General features: G+C 47.1%; 1 long non-coding RNA gene across 1 annotated transcript; it reads right to left on the minus strand.

Annotated features, from left to right (window-relative positions):
* Nucleotides 1-3,063: 3,063 nt before the first annotated feature.
* LOC117888349 lies at nt 3,064-10,638 on the minus strand. The gene is made up of 3 exons (XR_004648311.1): nt 9,943-10,638; nt 8,220-8,568; nt 3,064-3,373 (listed from the first exon to the last, which is right to left on the minus strand). It is a non-coding gene; the product is annotated as an uncharacterized LOC117888349 (long non-coding RNA).
* Nucleotides 10,639-10,913: the final 275 nt, after the last annotated feature.

A 10,913-nucleotide genomic window follows, 5' to 3' on the forward strand; every position in this document is an offset into this window, starting at 1 on the left:
CAGACTCCTTGTTGTTTTTGAGTTTCCAGACTGTTATAGTACCCTGATCTTACTATCTCTTCTCTGTGCCTTCACTAGCCAGGTTGACCACACATTATTCCTGAGAGCAGAAGCTATATGAAAGATTATCAGGGGTTGGGGGATGATCAACGAATATTTCCTGGTAAGTCTCAATATAAAAACCAAAATGTATTTGGAAAAGGAGAGTCTATGAGCACCTTCAGCTGAGGACTGATAGGGTGGCTGGGGTCCCTCCCTGGCTCTGCCACTATTTCACTCTGTGTCCTTGGGCAAGTCAGTTAACAGCCTTGTGCCTCAATTTACCCATCTGTAGGGAGACATGAATACCATCTCGATTAACAAATGTTTGTGTTGTGCTTTGATGCTCTCAGATGGAAGATGTTATATAAGTATAAAAGAAAACAATAGACATCCAGGCCAAGATTTTCACAGCTACCTAAGAGAGTTGGACATCCATTTCCCATTCATTTTCATGGGAAGTGGGTGTCCAGATCTTTGAAAATCTTAACCTAAAATACATATATATAAGGTGAAACAAACACAAGATGGGGAAGGATATCTGTGCACCAAAGAAGTATTCTTACCCTCCAGCAGTATCCACCAATAAGATGGCAGGGCTCTTTGTCACTAGATCTATTAGTCTTATAAGGCTGGAGTGACTCATTCCCCAGTGACAACATTTTCTGATGTCTTGGTAAATAAGATGTGTGTGTGTCTATTACATTTTAGATAACAAGACTAACAAATTGAGATTAGCCATGCAGGCCTGGCACGCATACACCAGGGCCTGAGTTGATTTATCTTGATGTTTGGTTGAATTCCATGCATTTTGGGTCCCTTCTGTAACCTTTTCACCTCGTTCTTTTTTAAGGTGGCTGACTGGCTGTTATAATTTATCATGAATGCATCTCACTTCAGTCCTGGCTCCTCTGACGGAAGGAACAGCCGGTCTCCGGGAGGTCAAAGACATTATTCTCCCTTCGTCTTTCTCAATTTCCAGCACAGATTTGTCACTTTGAAAAAGCATGAATTCTGGATTTGATGCACTTTAATTGATTTCACCCTCAACAAGTCCGACTGTCCATCAACCTTCCCCTTTTCTTTTCTTTCTCTCCCCCCCTCCCATTTCTTTCCTCCATCCTTCAATTTATGGTTAAGGTTTTCAGCCACTTGTGTGCAGAAGCTGCCCTGAAAACCGTGACTCCTCAGTGCCAAATGTCGATAGCCATTTCACTCTTGTTTCTTTGACCTTCCTGTTGACCTTTAGGTGTTGAGAGAGAAAGAAAAGTCTTATGGGACACTTCCACAGTTCCACCCATGGAGTCCTGCTCCTACCCTCATCAGTGAAAACAGCTCCTGGAGGTCAGTGAAGGTTGGCTGATGGGCTGTTTGAATGGTGTAGGTGGGAGTAGTATAATAAAAGTTGCCCAGAGATGGACATGTAGAGAAGAACAATAGTATCAACCCTTGATAAATGAACAAATGGTACTTATCACAGTTTGCTGCAGAACCCTGGCTGGGACTGAACATAGTAAATGGCCTTCCTTCCTCCTACAAAAAGGGGTGTAGTGATCTCCTGATGAGAATAAAGTTCTTCTTTCCATCTTGTTGGTATGTCAATGTAGAAAATCCAGCTGCCTGGGACGTCCTTTGTCAGAATCTTTGGATATTTTGTTTCAGCCCAGGAAACAGAAGGTGGGACCCACTAGATTGACACCTTTCAATACTGCTTTCCAGTGAAGAACCCTAAAAGCCAGGGACTGAGATGGGCAGAATGTGAGGGAACCCACCTCTTTGGCCTAGGCTACTCCACGCAATCTTGGAACAAGGAACTGCTGTCCATGGTCCTGTGTATATGTAGGTGTGTTTTCTAAAGCAAGTGCTCTACTTTTGGGGCTCTTGGAAGGCTGAGAGACCTGCCCTCATCAATGAAAGGACACTGAAAGTCATTGCTGCATAAGTTCATGAGGCACACCGATTCTTTGCTGTTCTGCACCCTAGATATATAGAGTGCTCAGTACAGATTAGTATATGGGGCATCCATTAAAATCAGTGGGCCAGATGCTAGGCTTCTTATGCAGGCATAACTTCCACTGAACTCACTGGGAATTTTGTCTGAGTTAGGAGTCCAGGACTAAGACATTCCCTGCACATAAAAAATGGAGTTCGGTTGATCAATCTGGATTATTTTCTGAACATAATCGATACCTTTGACAGGTGAAGAAGAAATCTGTGCACTGGACCGTCACTATTGGGATGTGGATTAAATTCCTCCCTGGAAGACCTACTTGAAATGAGTTCGTCTGGGCATCAGCCTTTTCCTGGTGCGTTAGATCCCTGCTTGGCGCCCTAATGTGAAATATGTTTGGGTGAGTCTCAATCTATTTCCTTGTGGGTGTACCCCTTCCTACAGCCACCTTATGGGAAATAAACTCAGCTGAATATCAGCTTGCCTGCTGGTCAAGGAAGATTTCCTTACCCCTTCCACTTCTGTCCTGTCACCATGGCCAGAAGCTGTGAAATGAGGGACTGGCCGAAATTAACAGCTTGGTTCTATCCTTACATTCATGCACCTCAGTAGCCGCAGGTAGTCTTGGTGGAGCCATGTCTATAAAATCTTGGATTAAAAGGTGTTTTGCAGATGTGTGGCATCTCAGACACAGGCCTGCTTTCCATATATAGCATCCATTACCTTTCAGACGAGACCTCTCTCATCCCCAGAATTCATTGCCTTATGTGAAAGATCTATGACTTCTCTAAGGAAAGAGCATAGACACAAATCCCCAGTCTCGCTGGCCCAATGTATGTTTAGACAAAGTGAGAGAGCTCCAACAGGAGAGATTCACTTGCTTAGGAGAATAAGGCAGAGCAGGGACTTGAACCTGGATCTGCTATATCCCACATGAGTGCCCTACCAGCTGAGCCAGTGGCTATTCTGGCATAAGACTCTTTTTTAACACACACACACACACACACACACACACGCACACGCTCTCGCTCTCTTCTGTGTAAGCTCAAAAGCTTGTCTTTCTCACCAACAGAAGTGGGTTCAATAGAAGATATTACCTCCCCAACCTTGTCTCTCTAATATCCTGGGACCGACATGGCTACTACAACATTGGAAGATAGCCTTAGAGTGCAGTCAGCCATCCCTCCCTGATTCCAGGCCAGGATTTAAAGAGGCACAGGCCATGTTAGTCTGCCTGGAATGTAAAGTGCCAGAGAAAAACCAAGTGGCATCTCTGTGTCCGGCAGCCTCAACACAAAATCCACTTTGTGTCTTCCTGTGAAATCGTCCTCCTGCCGGCGAGTCGCCTAGAGCACACCTCCATCATCTTAACTGTTCTTTTCACTGAAATTAGAAAAGAAATAAAGTAGACACCCATCCAATTGTGTGACCCCCAGAGTTTCCTACACCCCTTCCCACATCACTCCAATAGAGCTTACATTGCGGCTGTGATTGGTGGGTGTAGCAGAATGGAAAACTTAGTGAGCGCTATATCTAAGAGCACACTCAGGTCCCCCCTTTGGGTTTCCTTTGATGTGCAGTTGTGGCCAGCCAGGCAGCAATAAGTGGAGCATATTAGATGACAGTCAGACGCTCGGTCTGTACACAGTGTGAGGATTCATGAACATTTCATGCCCAAATCAAATCCATGTTGCCATCACACCTAGATGCACATGATATTGGCTGGCTGCAGAGCGGGGCTCTGAGATGACGGAGAGAGCCGACACAGTGGCAGGTTTTTCACATTCCGCTTGTGGCTACATCAAAAAGATTTTAACAGGTTTTTAATGCCGGGAGAAGGGTAGGTCCCTTGTGGGAGGGGGAGAAGGAATGGAGGTTACGGTTGGGTCCTGAGGCGGTGCTAATGTAGGTCTTTTCATTGCACTGTCTATGGCATCCTTAATGCTGATAGGCTGCCTGTGATTTATCCCGCCCCTTGTCTCTTTCACCTTGCCCAATCCATGGTAAGATTCACAAATGTTTTTTTGCATCCCCCATTTTCTACTTCAGGATCCCATCAGGACCAAGCACTGTTAAGAGTCTTAAACTTCAGATATCAGGCTAGCTTTCCGAACAAAGGTTATTAAAAATATATGAATAAATAATACATTGAAAACATTTCTTCGGAGGCTCCATTATTTCCTGTTCCAATGAACTCTCTGGTGTAATCCTTCTAATTCTCTCTATCCCCTGGCTCCGACGTGCAGAGTAGCTCTATTTTAGAAAGCAGTGTTTGCAAAGATGCCAGGATGTGGTATGATGTTCAAAATCACTCTGCCTGCTGTTGCTGTATCTGTGTGACCATCTAGGCCTGTCAGTTGGTCTATGTTTTGGCTTTGTGCTGTTTAGGAGATTGGGGATCAGGCCTCCAGGGGTCCAGGCTCTGCCAATGACTTGCTGCAGGCCCTGGGCAAATCACTTAGCTTCATGTAAAATGCAGACATTAACACTTCTCTACCTCACAAAGGTGTTCTGAATCCATGTCTGCAAAGTGCTTTGAGATCCCGCAGGTGAAAATTGCTCTGTAATTCTACAGTATTATTAAATATTAACATCTTGCCTACTGAAGCCCCCAAAGTATCAATTCTCTAATCAAGCACATGTCTCATTTTGCCCCATGCACTGTGAATCTCATTTATTAACAATGAAAATATACAATTATATATAATCCCAGCAGGAGTTAGGATTGTTGACTCTCTTTCTGCATGAATTTAGCTTTAGAAATAACCAATGTGATATAATCATACTTAAAATGTATTCATAGATTGTAGTACCAGAAGAGACAATTAGATCATCTAATCTGAGCTCCTGTATAGCACAAGCCATTACATTTCACCCAGTTACTCCTGTATTGACCCCAGTAACTTGTGTTTGACTAAAGCGGACCTTAATGAAGTAGTAAAGATTAATTGGCAGGCACCAGATTGGTTTCAAATCTGATTGTTGCCCCAAATGTCACAACCAGAATCCTTCCAGCATTTAACACAGTCCTGCAAAAATCATCTGGAAGCTTTAGTAGCCCAGGCACAAAATCAACTTGCCCATCAAATACAACTGAACCAGTTGTATTTCTGGGATCCACTTCCCTTGTTCCAGGGCTCCAATTGGGATTAGTTGTGTCCTACAGGGGAAAAAATCCTTTCCAGCTACAACAAATACTTCCAGGGATCATTTCCAGTGCCCCTTTTCTCGCTTCCTCCTCAGCCCTTACAAAGCTGCCTTCTTCCCAGCTGGTTAGCCCGCCATTAGCATACAGTGCCATCGTGAGAAAATTAATGATATTTTACTCACTCATCTGAAAAAATAGTTGCCCCAGGTGAATAGCTGAGTGGAATTTTCTACTTCAGGAAAGGGAAAAAAGTGGAAAATCCTGATAAACTGCAGTTATTCACATTCTTGGGATACATATGAAATATATGGATAACTGAAATGTTGGCTAAATGATATTAATGTCTATATCTATTTTGGATTCTGATGATAACAATGGTTATTAATTATAATTAATGGGCCAAAGCTGGAGTTTGATGGTCAGGCCCCAATCCTGCAACTGACTCTGTCCGGGCAGACTCCTGCTCCCAGGAGGGAACCTCCGGATGTCCGAGGGATTCCACAGCAATTCTGTCAGCCCACCAGCCCACACAGCCATAGGACTGGGGCCTCCATTTATACTTGGTCTTTCCTCAGGCCAAACTCTCATTGGTTTAAATGGAGTAAAGGCTTCCGGCTTTGGACCAATGGGCTTTCCGTAGTGTGGAAATGTTCCAGGGTTGGGGTTAGGCCAGTCATAGAACAAGGGGTCAGATGGGAAGTTTGGATTTGGATCTAGGTTCGAGCTTCCCTATAGTTCTGACCCTTCATACTTAGCACAGAGCACTTCTCATCTCTAAGGCACTGGCCCAGTATGTTCAACCCGTTGTCAAGACTTACGCACCTCGGTGAGGTATGGACCTGAGCCAGCTCTCATTGGCTAGCTGTAACTTGTGACATGGGACATTCCTTCCCGCAAGGCTGCCCAAATCCAGTGGGTTTAAAAGTAATGTAAAGTCATCTCTGCCTCTTCTCCACCTGAGCCTTTGTCTCACAGGGTGTAGCCCCAAGCATAGGTGCTGAAACTAGAGGTGCTGCCGCACCCCCAGGCTTGAAGTGGTTTCCATCATACCCAGGGTTTATAGTTTGATTCAATGGCTCTCAGCCCCCCCCCCCCCCCCGCACTATGCACACTGTTCCAGCCCCCCTGGCCCCAAGCACCCCCAGTCAGTCCCTCTCAGTGGAGCTGCAGTGACTTGCATCAGCCCTATAGGATGTGATGGAAACTGAAGGGTCTCGGCGCCTGGCACAAGGCGCTCAGCACTTCAAAGGGAGAGATCTGTCAGGGAAAAACAAAAGGTTATCCCCAAAAACATGCCCCTTGTTGCTCTATCTCCAAAGTTCAGTTCTCTGCCAGTCTTCCCCTCCCCCCGCCAACATCTTGTGAAAAGAAATGTACAGGCCAAGTGCCCCAAGCTGAGTGGAGAAGTGCAGCAGCCAGCAGGACTCTGACCTTCCTGTTGTAGGTAACAAATTGGATGGCATGTAAGCTACAGATGCCTGAGGAGAGAGGAAGAGAAGGGGGGGGGCAGGACGAATGAATGGGGTTAGAGTTACAAAGCCAGCATCTGTTACTTAGGGTATCAGCCACACAGCTGTATCCATCCCGCTGCAGGAAACGGGGCTGGCTTAGGGGCAGATGGAGGAGAATGGTTTCGGGTCAGCAGAGGACAGAGGTAAGAACGTGTGTGTTTCTGAGTGTGACTATCGAAGCAGATAAATATGAGAGAAAGTTGTGGGCAGAAAAATGGAAAGACAAGAGCATTTCCTATATGTTTGGCTTCTAATACTGTAGGTATTTGCTAAGGGTCAGACTGAGAGAACTCTTACTCCCACTGCATAGTACTTTGCACCATGAAAAGTCCCATTGAGTTCACTAGACACTTTTGAAAATCCCATTAGGCAACTATCTGCATCTTCAGGTATCTAAATCCCTTTAAAAATGTGGCCCTATGGTATTTCTTATGTGTGAGTAAGAGGATCACACTATGGCCCACAATTATTAGTGCCAAGTTAAAGGTGAGAATTTTGCTGGAAGCTGTGGAGTAACTATTCAAAGCACAGTCCTAACAGCTTGATAAAGTACGAGTATATCATGGTACTCAAAGTTTACACCTCTCTGTTACTTTACAGTGCTTTTTGCTTTCAGAAGGGGTGGGGTAAGGAGAGCTTAGCAGGACCTGAGAAGTAAAAGTGAACGCGAAACCCCAAGAAACCCTACCTTTCGGAGTGTACAGATCAAGTTTCAGATCAATGAAGACCTAATTAGGTTATGGTGACCTTCCAAAACTACCTTTCAATGAGGCATTGTGGGTAGTGAGATGTTGATTACAGAACAAACAAGGCATTTCAGGATTGGCTAAAATAGAATCTTGCATGTCTTCCTGTCACCCACAAATGTCTCCTGCCCCTGATTCCCAGAGGCTGTAGGGATCAATGTTTCAAAGGTGCAAATGGCAATTGGGATCCCTTAGTTCTTACCCCATCAACTCGACATTTCCTACTCTGTGTCTTTATTTTGCCTCTGATAGGAGCTATAGACAAGGATCTTACAGTTGCTCCCATTGTAAATGTCTCTCTCTCTCTCTTTCCTTGTCCTTTGGAATACTCCCTGTTTTCTAGCCAGCCCACCTGAGCCTTGAATATTTCATAAATCTCCTTGAAATATCCCTGGTTACAAATGGCCTGTGTCCGTGGTTGATATGCAGCAGTAATGCAAGGTTAATACCTAATTAGTTCATGGGGCCATTTAGCATTTCATGGATATTCAGTAACAAAAGCAACAATAAACAAGTTGAATTCCTAGGTCTTAATCTGGGGTTGGGGGGAAGGGGAATGACAAGAACCTGAAAATGTAGGAATTATTCAGTGCAACATGAAAGTTTAGTCCCTTTTCTCATGTCAGCTGCTGTAGTGTCCTCAGAGCTTCAAGGGAAATATAACCCTCCCTCCCTTCCTTTCTTTGGTGTTTTTTTCCTCCCAGCCCTGACGTTTGTACAGGAAAATTCTCATTTCTGTGACACACTTTAAATAGCTCCTCTATATTGTTCCCCTCCTCCAGCCCCTACTCACCCCGACCCCATTTTCTGACATCCAGCCATACCTGATCAATTGTATCCTGAGCAGCTGGATGTGATCAGAGCTGGCCTTCCACCTCTTGGGATGGCTAGCATATGGGCCTGCGGGCCCCAGCCATTACGTGCGTGATCACTGAGCCTGCCTGCCTGTGGCGATGGAGTTTTTCCCTCTCTCAAGCAGTCGCAGATAAACCCTCCTGATGAGTAACAGGAAAGCAAACAGGCCCTTTGGCTCTGTAGGCAGCGAGAAGGAAAAAGAAAAAAACCAAACCCAACAACAAAATCCTCGCTGTGTTTAGGCAGCACATGCAGCGCTTGGCGGATGCCTTCAGGAAGAGGGATGGCTTCTGTGCCTTCAGTCAGCCACTGGGCTATCTAAAAGCAGAAATGGTGCATTTCAGAATGGCTAGCCCCCAGACACTGGCATGAGGGCTCCAGGGAAGGGGGTTGAAGGAAAATAACCCTAGATCCCACACAGACCAGCATTTGGATGGAGGTTTGAAGGCAGCTCGGTCACAGTCCTAGACCATCCAGCACTGGGATGGAGGCTGCAGGGATACAGGGTGACCCTCTCTCTCAGAAGTTGGGCCAAGGGATAAAGCTTGGCTTCAGGCCCTGTGCCAGTCAAACGGCAGGAGAGCAAGAGAACGTTTTCCCAGCCTGTAAGAATTTTTCAGAGCTGGAATTTTTCCCCCCCAATCCCAAATCAGGACAAAAAGACAAAATCATGAAAGTTTCACACACCAAAAATCTGAAAAAAAAAATTGGATTGGCTCAATTGAACTGTTTAGCTTTGGTTGAGACTTTTTACAATAAATTAACTTAAATCTTTACGTGAAAATCTGTTTTGACCCCCAAACCAGAACATTTTCATTTCGGAGAGTGGGTCTGGCTGTAGGAAAGGAACTCCCTGCTTTCCACATGCGCTCCTGGTGGTCCTTTCCTGTGCACCCAGGAAGCAAGACTTTGAACCTGCCCCTCTCATGTCCCCTCTGAGGCTAGTTAGCTCTGCCCACACCCTAGAGCAGGGGTGGGCAAACTTTTTGGCCCGAGGCCCACATCTGGGTGGGGAAATTGCATACAGGGCCATGAATGTAGTGCTGGGGCAGGGGTTGGGGTACAGGAGGGAGTGTGAGGTGTGGGAGGGGGTGCGGTGTACAGGAAGGGGCTCAGGACGGGGGGTTGGGGCGGAGGAGGGGTGTGGGGTGCATGAGGGGGCTCAGGGCGGGGGGTTGGGGTGTGGGGTGCAGGAGGGGTTTCGGGTGCAGGCTCCGGCCTGGCGCCGCTTAGCTTGAGCAGCTCCAGGGTTGGCAGCGGCGCTTAGCGGGGCTAAGGCAGAGCTCCCTGCCTGCCCTGGCCCCGCGCCGCTCCCGGAAGCAGCCAGCACCATGCCCCTGCGGCCCCTGGGGGAGGGGTCTGGCAGAGGTCTCCGCGTGCTGCCCTCACCTACAGGTACCTGCCCCGAAGCTCCCATTGGCCCATAGTTTGCCCACCCCTGCCCTAGAGGGCCCACCCCCATACCCTAGTGTTCCCTGGCACTAGGTCCCAAATTATAGCTACATCCTGCATCAAGGCACTAGGGATCGAAGTGCTCCCCTCGCCGCCTCTGAGCCGTGCCAGTGCAGTGTATCAGCCAGAATTTGGCCCAGGGACATCTGCTCTATCTGAATGCATCTGCGGAGAGGACAAAGAAAAAAACCTTTGATCCTGAGTCTGGAGCAAAGTTCATTCACTCACGAGTGACTCAACTGTTACAGGTGAAAGCTGAGGGCTCCAGCTATTGCCACAGGCTTGGGAACCTTTGCCACCCAACCGAGGATCCTGCTACTCGCTGTGCTGCTCCTGACGCTGCCGTTCTGTCCAATGCACTGAAGAGCCATCCGGTAAAGTAATGCCTCATTAAGGGCCAGGGACTAAATTCTGTGCTGAGTTAGACTCCATCCGGATCGCACAGGGATAAGTCAGCACAGAAATTGACCTCCCAGAGGGGGATCAGTGTTCTTCCAGCAGGTGGCAAGACTTCTCCCAAAGTCAACAGCTGATGAACTTTTCCAACTTCGGAGTCAACCACAGAGCGGAGCTGTTGAAACCTTGCCTCTACAGATAACAGCCAAGGTTAGCATGTTGGCACATCTACAGTGCACTTAGGCATCGCCTCGAAACGGTGCCAGAGTCTGTAGTGTTATTGGACCTCCTGTCCCTGACACCTAATCCTCCTCCAACTAAAGAGGAGTGACAGAACTAAAGTCAACATGAAATTGCAGCAGATGGTACCAGGTGTGCCGTTTGAATCCCCGCCAATGCCATCTCTTCCCCAGAGCTTTCAGTGGGAATTGCTCTTGTGCAGTGGTGTAAAATTGAGGTCCCCAGAGGCATTAGTTGCGGAGAAGGGGAAAGAATCCATTACAGAAACTGAAAGTCAAGGAGAGACAGCGAGAGCTTTAGTGCTGGTGTGACGAACTGGGCCTGTTCTCACTGTGGTCTGTGAATGCTGACAGGAAAGTGTAACTAGGATGGTCTGCATTGCAGAATGGGATCTGCCCGAGGGCGCATACCTGAGTGTGTAACATAAAAACCCAGGAAGGGGTTAAAGGGGAGGCGACTCCTGAGCCCGGGAAACTGAACAAGGCTGTGGGAGGGGTCGCTAAAGGCAAAGTGCTGAAAGCAGGCAGGGAGAGAGGGCTGGGGGGCAAAAATGGCTCTAACCTCCCAAGGGGGGC

This window comes from Trachemys scripta, chromosome 15, assembly GCF_013100865.1.
Source record: "Trachemys scripta elegans isolate TJP31775 chromosome 15, CAS_Tse_1.0, whole genome shotgun sequence".
Lineage (NCBI taxonomy): Eukaryota > Metazoa > Chordata > Testudines > Emydidae > Trachemys > Trachemys scripta.